Here is a 12,528-nt window from a genome sequence, read left to right as displayed (position 1 = left end):
GCCCTCCCTTTTGGTTTGCAGGGTTTCTGCTGAAAGATCAGCTGTTAAGTTTATGGTTATTTGTTGGATTTTATTTGTTGTTTTTCCCTTGCTGCTTTTAATATTTTTTCTTTGTATTTAATTTTTGATAGTTTGACTACTATGTGTCTAGGCATGTTTCTCCTTGGATTTATCCTGTATGGGACTCTCTGTGCTTTCTGGACTTGACTGACTATTTTCTTTCCCATATTAGGTAAGTTTTCAACTATAATCTCTTCAAATATTTTCTCAGTCCCTTTCTTTTCCTCTTCTTCTTCTGGGACCCCTATAATTTGAATGTTGGTGCATTTAATGTTATCTCAGAGGTCTGTGAGACTGTTCTCAGTTCTTTTCATTCTTTTTTCTTTATTCTGCTCTGCAGTAGTTGTTTCCACTATATTATCTTCCAGGTTGCTTATCCGTTCTTCTACCTCAGTTATTCTGCTATTGATTTCTTCTAGAGAATTTTTAATTTCATTCATTGTGTTGTTCATTATTGTTTGTTTGCTCTTTAGTTCATCTAGGTTCTCATTAAATGTTTCTTGTACTTTCTCCATTCTGTTTCCAAGATTTTGTATCATCATCTTTCCTATCATTACTCTGAATTCTTTTTCAGGTAGACTGCCTATTTCCTCTTCATTGGTTTGGTTCGGTGGGTTTTTACCTTGCTCCTTCATCTGCTGTGTGTTTCTCTGTCTTCTCCTTTTGCTTAACTTACTGTGTTTGGGGTCTCCTTTTTGCAGGCTGCAGGTTTGTAGTTCCCATTGTTTTTGGTGTCTGCCCCCAGTGGCTAAGGTTGGTTCAGTGGGTTGTGTGGGCTTCCTTGTGGAGGGGACTGGTGCCTGTGTTCTGTTGGGTGAGCCTGGATCTTGTCTTCCTGGTGGGCAGGACTGTGTCCAGTGGTGTGTTTTGAGGTGTCTGTGACCTTGTTTTGATTTTAGGCAGCCTCTCTGCTAATGGGTGGGGTTGTGTTCCTATCTTGCTAGTTGTTTGGCATAGGGTGTCCTGCACTGTAGCTTGCTGGTCGTTAAGTGGAGCTGGGTCTTAGCCTTGAGATGGAGATCTCTGGGAAAGCTTTCACCATTTGATATTATGTGGAGCTGGGAAGTCTCTGGCGGACCGATGTCCTGAACTCAGGTCTCCCACCTCAGAGGCACAGGCCTGACACCTGGCAAGAGCACCAAGAGCCTGTTAGCCACATGGCTCAGAAGAAAAGGGAGAAAAAAAGAAGAAAGAAAGAAAGAAGGAAAGAAGGAAAGAAAGAAAGAAAGAAAGAAAGGAAGGAAGGAAGGAAGGAAGGAAGGAAGGAAGGAAGGAGGAAGGAAGGAAGGAAGGAAGGAAGGAAGGAGAAAGAAAAAAGTTATTAAAATAAAAACTTAAAAATAGCTATTAAAATATAAAAAAAATTAAAGTAATAAAAAAAGGAAATTAAGAAGAGAGCAACCAAACCAGAAAACAAATCCACCTAATGATACCAAGTATTAAAAACTATACTAAAAAAAAACAAAAACCGAACAGACAGAACCCTAGGACAAATGGTAAAAGCAAAGCTATACAGACAAAATCACACAAAGAAGCATACACATACACACTAACAAAAAGAGAAAAAGGACTATATATATATATATATATATAAAGAAAAAAGAGAACAACAAAATCAATAAACAAATCTACCAATGATAATAAATTCTAAATATTAAACTAAGATAAACATAAAACCAGAAACAAATTAGATGCAGAAAGAAAACTCCAAGTCTGTAGTTGCTCCCAAAGTCCACCTCCTTAATTTGGGATATTTCATTTTCTATCCAGGTATAACACAGCACCGATCCTCTGTGCGGGAATCTCTCCGCTTTGCCACCTGCAGTTTTTGCCCACGAAGGGGCTCCTAGTGTGTGGATACCTTTCCTCCTTCCCAGCTCCCTCCCACTGGTGCAGGTCCCGTCCCTATTCTTTTGTCTCTGTTTATTCTTTTTTCTTTTGCCCTCCCCAGGTACGTGGGGAGTTTCTTGCCTTTTGGGAGGTCTAAGGTCTTCTGCCAGCGTTCAGTAGGTGTTTTGTAGGAGTTGTTCCATGTGTAGATGTATTTCTGATGTATTTGTGGGGAGGAAGGTGATCTCCACCTATTATCTTCTGCCATCTTGAAGGTCTCTCCTGAACAGGGGTTTCTTGTATCCAGTTCTAACAGTAAGACTGGTGTCAATTTTGATTGGATAAAATGATAAAGAATTTGAATATTCACCCATTGAACAAAGAAGAATATTTTCATGACCTGTAATCACATCCAAATATCCAGATGTATGCTTTTAGAGACCAGATGTGTGCTTCATCTTGGGTTCTCTGTGATGTATTTCTATTACTGTAACCATATCATAACATAATTTATAAATGACACTACACATACAAATACCACCCAGCACATTTGCATGAATATGGTATCTCATTTTTTTTCTGTTTCAAGAGTAATGTGTCTTGGCATTTAAATTCTACTGCAGTTGGAGTTATATTCCCCTTTCTCTTATAAGTGTACTATGTTATTTATTACATATAACTCTAGATTTATTCCAGTATCCTATGCCTCTGCACTTTTTATTTCTCTGCATTCTTTAATGAAAAGTGTTTTGATCTTCTTTTAAATTCAAATTTACTAATTATAAGTGGATAAAAACATCTGACTACATTTTTGTCTTCTAGTACACTCAAGCCTGATTATGTTTAAATTCATATTAATTTATTATAGATTACTCCCCTTTTATTTTATATTTCAGTTTGAGGACTACAATTTTTTCTATAACTATGTTTAGATATAGATTTTATTATTATGTAGTATTTCATTTCAAGTTAGTAAATAGGTCATTAGAAATAGCCCTAAAAGTGTTTTGGGGGGAGACTGAGTCTAATAGGGTTAGAACTACAACTTAAATTATTAAAAGCCAAAGCACTTTCAAATCGGTATATGAAATATAAGATTATCTTATATGCACACAAAGAAGTTTTCTGAAGTCTTCTTCAATAACAACGAATGTTTACGATCTCATCTTCACTATATGCCAAGCACTATTGTAAGCACTGTATATTTATATAAATCCATTCAACCCTCACAATTTTATGAGACAGCTCTTCATAAAAGCTGAAACTGAGGCATACAGAAAGATACAAAACTGAGGCATAGAGAAAGTCATAGAACTGGTAAGTACTGAACTAAAATACGTAAGTGGAGCTAAAACAAAAAACCAAAATCTTAGAGTAGGTCATAGTAGACAAATGCTCTGATTGAGAACAACTAGAAAAATTTGATAAATTTAGATATAAAAGGCAGCAGAGTCTGTGGAAACAAGGACTGGTGGGCATAAAATTTCAGAGAGATGAGTTGAGGATCCTCAGCTTTCTCCGGGGACAGTAATCTGGGCTTCAGGCAGACCAAGAGGGATCTAGAAGACAACAGAGCTTTTGGCAGTGCCACCAGTGACAGAACTGGAAAAATGAAGGTACTCAAATGCAGGCTGGATTCACCCTCAAGGCCTTTATGACAGTGCATATAGAGGACACTACAGAGCTAAGCCAAAACCTCAGAAAAGCAGAATAGAATTTCCTGAAGTACTTGGGACCCAAAGGTTGGCCAAGGCAGCCACAAAATGCTGGGCAAAACAGAAAGCCCCCAGGAAGTGGTGAATTGCTGCTGAAGGTCTGCCATGGCTTTTCACCTGGGCACACCTGCCAGTCGGGCCACAGCCAGAAACTGTGAATGGAAACTTGACTCCTGGTAGAGAGCCACTGCTGGGCAGGGACATTTTGAAATAAAAACTTACAATAAACAAGACTATGCCTTTGTGGTCCCATTGAATTATTGTCCTTCTGCTGAAGCTTTCTGCCTATTTTGTGTTGCTTCTTTTCCTTTCCATTCTCCATCCTTTCCTTCTCCCACACATGCTATATGCAGTCCAAAATAGGATTTTGTTATTTTTGGATAAGAAAAAACAGCTTAGATTTGTTGATTTCTTCTAATGCTCTGACAGTATTCTAAGCACATTAAATATAAAAACTAACCTCAGGGCTTCCCTGGTGGCGCAGTGGTTGAGAGTCCGCCTGCCGATGCAGGGGACACGGGTTTGTGCCCCGTTCCGGGAAGATCCCACATGCCGCGGAGCGGCTGGGCCCGTGAGCCATGGCCGCTGAGCCTGTGCGTCCGGAGCCTGTGCTCCGCAGCGAGTGAGGCCACAACAGTGAGAGGCCCGCGTAACGCAAACAAAAAACAAACAAACAAACAAAAACTAACCTCAAAACAACACTACAAGATAGGTGCTATTATTTTTCATTTTACATAAATGTGGAGATTGAGGCCCAGAGAAGTGAAGTAACTTGCCTAAAGTCAAAAGCTAAAAAATAGCAAAATTGACATTCAAGCCAGGAAATCTTGCTCCATGGCCCATGCTCATAACTAGTAACTATTACATTAAAATTCCACAAAAGTCTGAACAGAGATGAGAGGAAAAGGACAATTTAGTATGTAGAATAGGGCTTCCCTGGTGGCACAGTGGTTGAGAGTCCGCCTGCAGGGGACACGGGTTCATGCCCCGGTCCGGGAAGGTCCCGCATGCCGCGGAGCGGCTGGGCCCGTGAGTCATGGCCGCTGAGCCTGCGTGTCTGGAGCCTGTGCTCCGCAACGGGAGAGGCCGCAACAGTGAGAGGCCCGCGTAACACACACACACACAAAAAAAGTAGAATAAATAAGGAAATAAATACATAGTGTTACGACCTCACTGTGACTAAATCAGGACATTCATTCCATACAACAAAAATAAAGATCTTCACTCCCTCTACTATAGATTTAGTCTATTTAAAACATCAATTCATCAGTTCCCTTTTAAGTCAGACTTTGTGCTGGGCAATTACTCAATATTATTTTTAGTCATATAAAGTCTTTTTTTTTTAAAGCATTTGAGTCAGACATACTACATTCGAAATTCTTATTTTACTATGTAGTTACATGACATTGCACAACTTAGTCTCTCTGAGCTTTGGTTTTCTTATCTGTTAAATGAGAAAATAACAATCTTTCCTAATAGATTTGTTGACAGAATTTGATGAAGTAATACAAAAGGTCCATTTATCCCAGTGCCTATCATAAGTACTCCATACAGACCAGCTATTTTATTCTGTATGTGTCGATAGGGTACATAGATAAGGTAAAAAAAAATGATTTACTAAAGGAAGAAATGCAAATAAATAATAAAACATATTTTAAATTCCATGTATTTTAGCATGATTTCCTTCTGGAGAGAGAAAGAAAAATCCATGCGTTCGTGAGTTATAACAAGTATTGTATGAACGGTAATGTCTAGAACAATGATATTCATATATCATGATAATCATACTTTCCAAGAATGTGTGTGGGTCTTTTATGTTGGATAATAGAGCTTCAGCTAACAAATTAGTGAGTTTGGAAGATGCAAAACTGCTAGATGTAGGGCTTCGCAGTGGCTGAGAGTCTGCCTGCCAGTGCAGGGGACACGGGTTCGGGCCCTGGTCTGGGAGGATCCCACATGCCGCGGAGCAACTGGGCCCGTGAGCCACAACTGCTGAGCCTGCGCATCTGGAGCTTGTGCTCCGCAACAAGAGAGGCCACGACAGTGAGATGTCCGCGCACCGCGGGCCAATGAAGAGTGGCCCCCGCTCACTGCAACTAGAGAAAGCCCACGCACAGAAACGAAGACCCAACAGAGCCATAAATAAATAAATAATTAAAAAAAAAAAAACTGCTAGATGTAAATATGACTATAAAAGCATAATTTCTCAAATAATGAATTTAGAACTCTCTCTTAAACACTCTTGCTTTGTTTTAACATAATTGCCTCTCTTTTTACCTCTTTTTTTCTGAAGAAGCTGAAAAAATGTAATACAAAATGTTACATGAATATTTTGAGAGAATGTCAATGACTAAAAATGAAATTTACTCCATGCTTAATGTATTTTACTATTTCTTTCATATTTTTATTGTATTTGTTGATTCAGGTGGAAAGCCCAGGTTATCAAGGACTTGCTCTAGGTCGAACTCAGTGCTAGGGAAGACAGAAGAAGCAAATTCTAATTAGCCGTAACCTCAGCCCTCAAGGAGCTCTTATTCTAGCAAGGAAGACAGGCACACACATGAAATGATTACAGAACTGGGTTGGGAGGGGGATTGCAATGGAATTATCTAGTAGGAGGGGTCTTGGGCATCCTAAAGAAAAGGTGTCATAGTCATGGTGTGGGATCAGAAAAGTCAAGTTAGCAGACAGGAAGACTAGCCTGTATTTTAAATCTTCCCATCAAGAGATATTCACAAGCATTTAAACCTGAGTATCTATACATTCAGTATTACTATTATGAGGAACATTTCGTTAGGACCTTATGTAGGTGTTTTGGCTCAGAAAAGTGAGGTAAATAATCTTTTGAGCTATTTAGTCTTTCTTGGTTCTGAAAGGGAGAAAAGAAGATTTCCAGGAAGTTATTAATGAGCTTTGTTTACTTGTCTGAAGCATTCTCTTGTGTTTTACCCAATAAATATGTTCGGTTACAATTCTAGGATCTTTGGTGTGTACAAAAATATAACTCCTGGTTGGACATATTTTGCATATTATGGCCAGTTCCTGCTCACAAGCTGCTTATTTTTGAATTAGGGAACTTATTTGAATATAGTAAATAGGATACAAAAACAATTTTACTCTGTTTGAATGTCTTATTAAGTTTAACAAATTATGTATGTGGAAGGAATTTCTCACATGGTAGATTTCAGCACATAAAATATTAAAATATCCATATTCCAACTAAAAGTATAAACAAAATAAAACTGAAAATGACAGATGTCCATTCTACAGTCCTCCACTCTACCAGCTGAGCTGTGGAATAGTGGGGACAGGACCAGGGAAGGGATGGCCACGTGGAGCCCAGGGGATTTTAAGGGTAGTGAAGCTATTCTCTATGATACTATAATGGTGGATACATGGCATTATGCACTTGGTAAAACTCATAGAACTGTAAACTCTAAACTTTAATTAATAATAAGTTATTAATATTGGTTCATCAATTGTAAAAAATGTACCACACTAATGCAAGAAGTTAATAACAGGATTGGAGGGACAGGGGATGTAAAGGAATTCTCTGATCTTTCTGCTCATTTTTTCTGTAAACCTATGACTACTCTAAAAAAATGAACTCTATTTAAATGACAGTGAAATGGAAATGACAAACTAGAGAAATATTTTGCAAGAAATTGACAGTGAATGATTAATATCCTTAATAAACAGGGATCAAATAAGTCAATGACTAAAATAATTAAAGTATCAAACATAATAAGAACATAAATGGATAAATAAATCATTAACAAACATAAGAAGAATAATGGCCTCATTATTGATCAAAGAAATACAGAGAAATTACATATTTTTCACTTACCTGATAAACATTTTATAAAATGCTAACACTCAAGGTAGCTCAGAGTGCAGATTAATGGGTATTTTCAAATCTTAAGGAAAGTATAAATTGAGTTTTCAAAAGTTTAAAAAGCCATTTGGTAGTATATGTCAAGAACATTTTACTTATTCATCTATATATCCATTCCTTCATCCACCAAATGGTCTTAAAGACTCAATGAGTTTAGAAGCCCAGAAATGCAATAGTGAGTATGGCAAATATTTCCCCCTGAAACCATGAAGCTTAAAGTTTAGTACAGAAAACAGATGTTTAAGAACATTTTTTAAATTTAGTGTTCTTGTTATGATTGGTATGAAGAAGAAATACATAAGGACTTAAATTTGTCTGGATTGTCATAGAAGGAGAAGTGAAATTCAAACTGAGAATAGAAAGATAAGCGGGAGTTAACTAGATGGAGAGTGAGTCATTCCATCAAAAGTGAGAGCATTGTTGAAATGCTGTAGCACGAGAGCCTGTGAGCTCAGGGGAATGAAAGAGGCCAGTGCAACTGAAGCAAAGAAAGTTGCAATGAGTCGTTGGGCACAGTGGAAACCTATGAAGGGTCAGGGGCTGATGCCCAACAGGGCATGTGGAGATCTGAAGGCTCATAGCAACTGAACCCAAAAGAATTGAGAGGGGAAATCCATAAGTTTGGTGGGTCTTAGGGTAGGTGAGTAATGCTATAAGGGCACCCATAATGAATACAGAAATACAACGTATATTTTCCAACCTGATCTCCATTATTTAGAAGTTCAGTGTGTCTTAGTTGAAACCTTCTGGGCAACTATATGCATATAGCAGATGAGATATTAGGTGATCCTACAAAAGAGAACAGGCCACAGCCCCATAGAGAGTGTATCTAAGACATTGGGATGAAAGCATCTGAAGGGAGACTATGGAATATAGTGTTTATCGTGGGCTGTTTGTAAAATATTGTTAAAGGGGAATGTTGATAGGTAGGTGGGACCTGAAGTCCTCTAAGAAGTGATGTAAGAGTCTGTAATGAATGGTACTGCATCCCTGTACACATCCCGCTGGAGGACATTTTTTCTTTTCCTATGCTGGAGTCTGCATTCTGGTTTTTTAAATGATTTAGTGAAAAAACTTCACTGTAGAAGATGCCTGATACCTGCAATTAACAAAGATTTAACTGGGTCAAGGGCTTCTAAATATGGGAGATGAGAAAGTGTGGTGAAATGTTTGTATGTGCCAACTATTCTATTTTAGAGCTTGGCTATTGTACTTTCCCCCTAATGTTTTATTTTGCAAATTAGATATTCGGAACTACTTTGCTTATCCTTGTCAAAATGGCCCTTTATCTGGCATCTATCAGCTAGAAACAATGACTGACTCACAAATAGTATATTGTTGCTCTATCATGTAGGCATTTGTAGACAAGCCCAGATCCAAATTACTGTTTATAACATTCCTCACAACCTTCTATCACCACCCATAATAAAAAGATCTGGCGGTTCCAATGCCCAGGTTCTAAACAAAGAAAGAAAAAAAAGGAAAAGTATGGATAAGAATAAGCTAAAGTAGTACAGAAAAATTACATTTAAAGGTCAGATATTGAGAAAATGTACAGAAATAGTTTTAAAACAGAACAATTAACACTGTACAGTCCATCATCGTGTACCACATGCAATTTCAAAAATATAGCTCCATGACTGTCATAAAAGTCTAGCATCTTCTCTTTAGGAATTTGCTCTCAAATCCTCACAGGAAGAGTGATGCGTACATTTCTAATAGCAGCTCAGTTTGCAGTATAAGCAAGTCCTGGGAGTACTTCTCTATTCAATGTCAGAATTGAAAGTTTTCTATGGTGCTTTCTCAAAACCCTTGCTTTTGAAGTGAGTGTTATTTTTTTCCATCTCAGCATCCTTGTGTGTGTCTGTGTATGTACGTATATAAACATATATATACACTTCTATACTTTTAAAACTTTTGTCAATGTATATATACATATGTGTGTGTATATACACTTTTTATACTTTTTTATTTGTTAATGTGGGTTTTTTTTGGTAATTATACATAGAAAGAAATCTAGAAGTGTGGGAGTTTAATGACTAAGGGAAATGAAATACTTATTTGTTAGGCAAGTTCAGTGACAAATGTCACAGAACAGTTAACTCTCTACTTCCATCCTTGACTGTTTCTAGGTGTAGTGGTGGGCCACCCAGTCCTCCCCACAGAGGAATTTCAGGATGGCTATAAGGCAATTACTTCTTTCAAGCAAAGTCAAGCCCCAGACTCTCCTTAACTGAAATCACAAATATATCTGACATTTCCAGACCCAGTCCCTATTGTTTTGCTTAAGAGACACAGCTGAGTTCTTCCAATCTATTACACTCAGGATTCCAGTTTACATTCAGACTGAGAAAACCAGAGATAGGAAGAGGTGACAATTCATTCATTTAAATCATAGCCCTGAAAGTAACATTTTCAACAAAGTATTCAGACATCACTTCAAGAAATTATTGAAAAGGCAAAACACTTGGGGTTTTAAGGTTAACAGTACCATCTAAATAGGAGTTGGTACTGAATATGAGAGCTTTTACTTGAAAGGAATTGATGGCTCAGAAATATGATCCGCATGCAGGCTAAGTGACAACTTAAAGAAAGCTGCTATACTTAATTTGAGTGGATTCCATGAATGTGTTGTGGTATTATGAACTTGTTTATAGTAATAACACTAATGCATCTGCTCCATCTCTGTGCAGTTACCTAGACTATGTTGTTTGACATCACCGTTCTGCATTAACCTCCATCTGCTGGGCTATGTCTGTCATTTCTTTCCCTATAACATAATGTGACAGAGTCTTCATTTACCTAAACTTATCTTGGCAACTCGTACTTCATTAAAAAGAATCCTGAAAGCATCAGTTAAAGCTTTCTTAGCTGGCCATGCATAGCCAGACTTCATAAATCATCCTTTCACTTTCCATTTTGCAGCTTCTAGAAAGGTGATATTATTGAATTCAGATCACGGGAAAAGAGCACTACTAAAATGTTTATTGACCAGCTTTTAGGCACTAAGCTCTGCTTTAGATGCAGACATTAACCAAAGCTTTTGAATATAAAACTTAAGTCACTGATATGGTTTATACTGTTGCTATAAATGCCTCGTATAACAGTCACTTTAGCAAGTTGGTATTAACCTGGTGAAGAAAAGAATATTTTTGGCCCTTGGTTCCCCATTCCTTACCACCTAACCTTCTTGACTATTTTTGTGCTAATTTAAGGAGATACTGATATTATCATTTACCTATCACCACCAACTCTAAACAATATATTGGCTGGGTAATAAAAACCACATACCAAGTCTCCCCATACCAAGTCTCCTTTGTGTTCCTTTCTTAGTATACTTTTCACTCTGCAGAAGTTTGTGCATTAGGTTTCTTCAACTGAGAATCAACAGCTGGAACTTCCTCAGCAACACATTCTAGGTTAAATTGGCTTTTTGCAAAAGGACACCAAGGACAAATCTCTTATCCAATAGGCTTGCATGCATATCTGTGGAAGCATTATCATATTTATGCTTGCAAATTTATGGTCTTTCTTTGAGAGCATTGAAGATTTGCCATCAAAGAATAAGGAAAGGACCTTGAAAGCCAGAAGTTGTGTGAGGTTTGTTCTTGTAGGGAAAATAATTATGTTAATGTATTTAGTACATTACTCTGGCCAAACAAGAAGTACTTTATTACACCCTTCAACCCCTGCCCTGGAGCTCTCGAAATCAAGTATTTTAGTTGAGTACATGGCAAGTAATTATGGTTTATTTACTTTGGATCATTTAGGTGAAATCCTATTTTCTTCTGTTTGTGTGTCAAGTCATCTTCAATATACCTATAATTTTAACTAACAAAATGAATGGAAATAAGAATTTTATTTTGTTTATTTTTTAAAACAAACATTATAATATGATTTTATAGAAAATCCTTAAAATGATAAATTGGAATCCACTTTTATCGAATAATGTAATTTTAAAATCAAAGGACTTTAGAGCTGGAAGTAAACTTATAGAACACCTGACTTTGACTCATTTTACCTAAACCTAGTAGGAAACAGACTCTTAGTTTTACATGGTTTGCCCAAGCTCATAAAGCAAGAGCACAGCAAAGATGGAACTCAAGATTCTGACCACAATTACAGAGTTTCTAATCCAGCTTATTTTTAGATGGTAAGATATATGTCAATATAGAGAATAATTTTCATGTCTTAAAATGAACCTTTGATAAGGAACATCAACTGTATATCTGTATATTTATAATAGAAAGTTTATTTTCTATTGTTGGATTCTGAATTATCACAGCAAAAGAAGTAAGAATTACATTCAGAAAATTACTTTCTTCCCTATGCTCTATTGTTAGGCATTTTATTTTTATCATAATGGAAAAGGTATGAATTCTAATATTGCTTAACATAGTAGAAATAGAAAAAAAAAATATAGCAAAAATCATGTCTCTCAGTTGATTTCTATATATGCTTTCTACTATTTGTGAAAACATGGCACTGGGATCCATCAGACAATAGTAAATTTTGAAATAACAATGGAAATTACCTTGCCCAATATCCTGAATTTACAGAAGAGAAAACAGAGGTCTAATTAAGTGACTTGCTCAATTATAGTGTTATTTCCACTATAACATACTATCCCTTTAATCCATATAAAGGAGAGATATTCATCATTCTTGTATTAAGCCACCAACTATGAGCAACAATTGTGAAGGGCACTGAGGAGTTCCTCAAGGAAGTCACAATCCAGCTGAGAATATGAACATTTAAATAACAAATAATAATTTGACAATTTTCTAATAGATACAAAATGCAAAGAGAACACAATAGGAGCAAAGAATTATTCAAAAGATTAAAAGAAAAAGTGAAGAAACAGAAAAGAAGACTGGGAGTTTAAGATTAAAAGAAAAAGTGAAGAAACAGAAAGCAAGACTGGGAGTTTATCAGGCAGAGAAATGGGAAAAGGCTTTTCAGATAAAAAACACAGCAGCAAAGGCATGGCACGGGAAACTGTGGTAGCATTACAAAATAACTAATGAT

The sequence above is a fragment of the Orcinus orca genome, chromosome 4, assembly GCF_937001465.1.
Source record: "Orcinus orca chromosome 4, mOrcOrc1.1, whole genome shotgun sequence".
Lineage (NCBI taxonomy): Eukaryota > Metazoa > Chordata > Mammalia > Artiodactyla > Delphinidae > Orcinus > Orcinus orca.
This window is presented reverse-complemented; position numbering follows the sequence as displayed.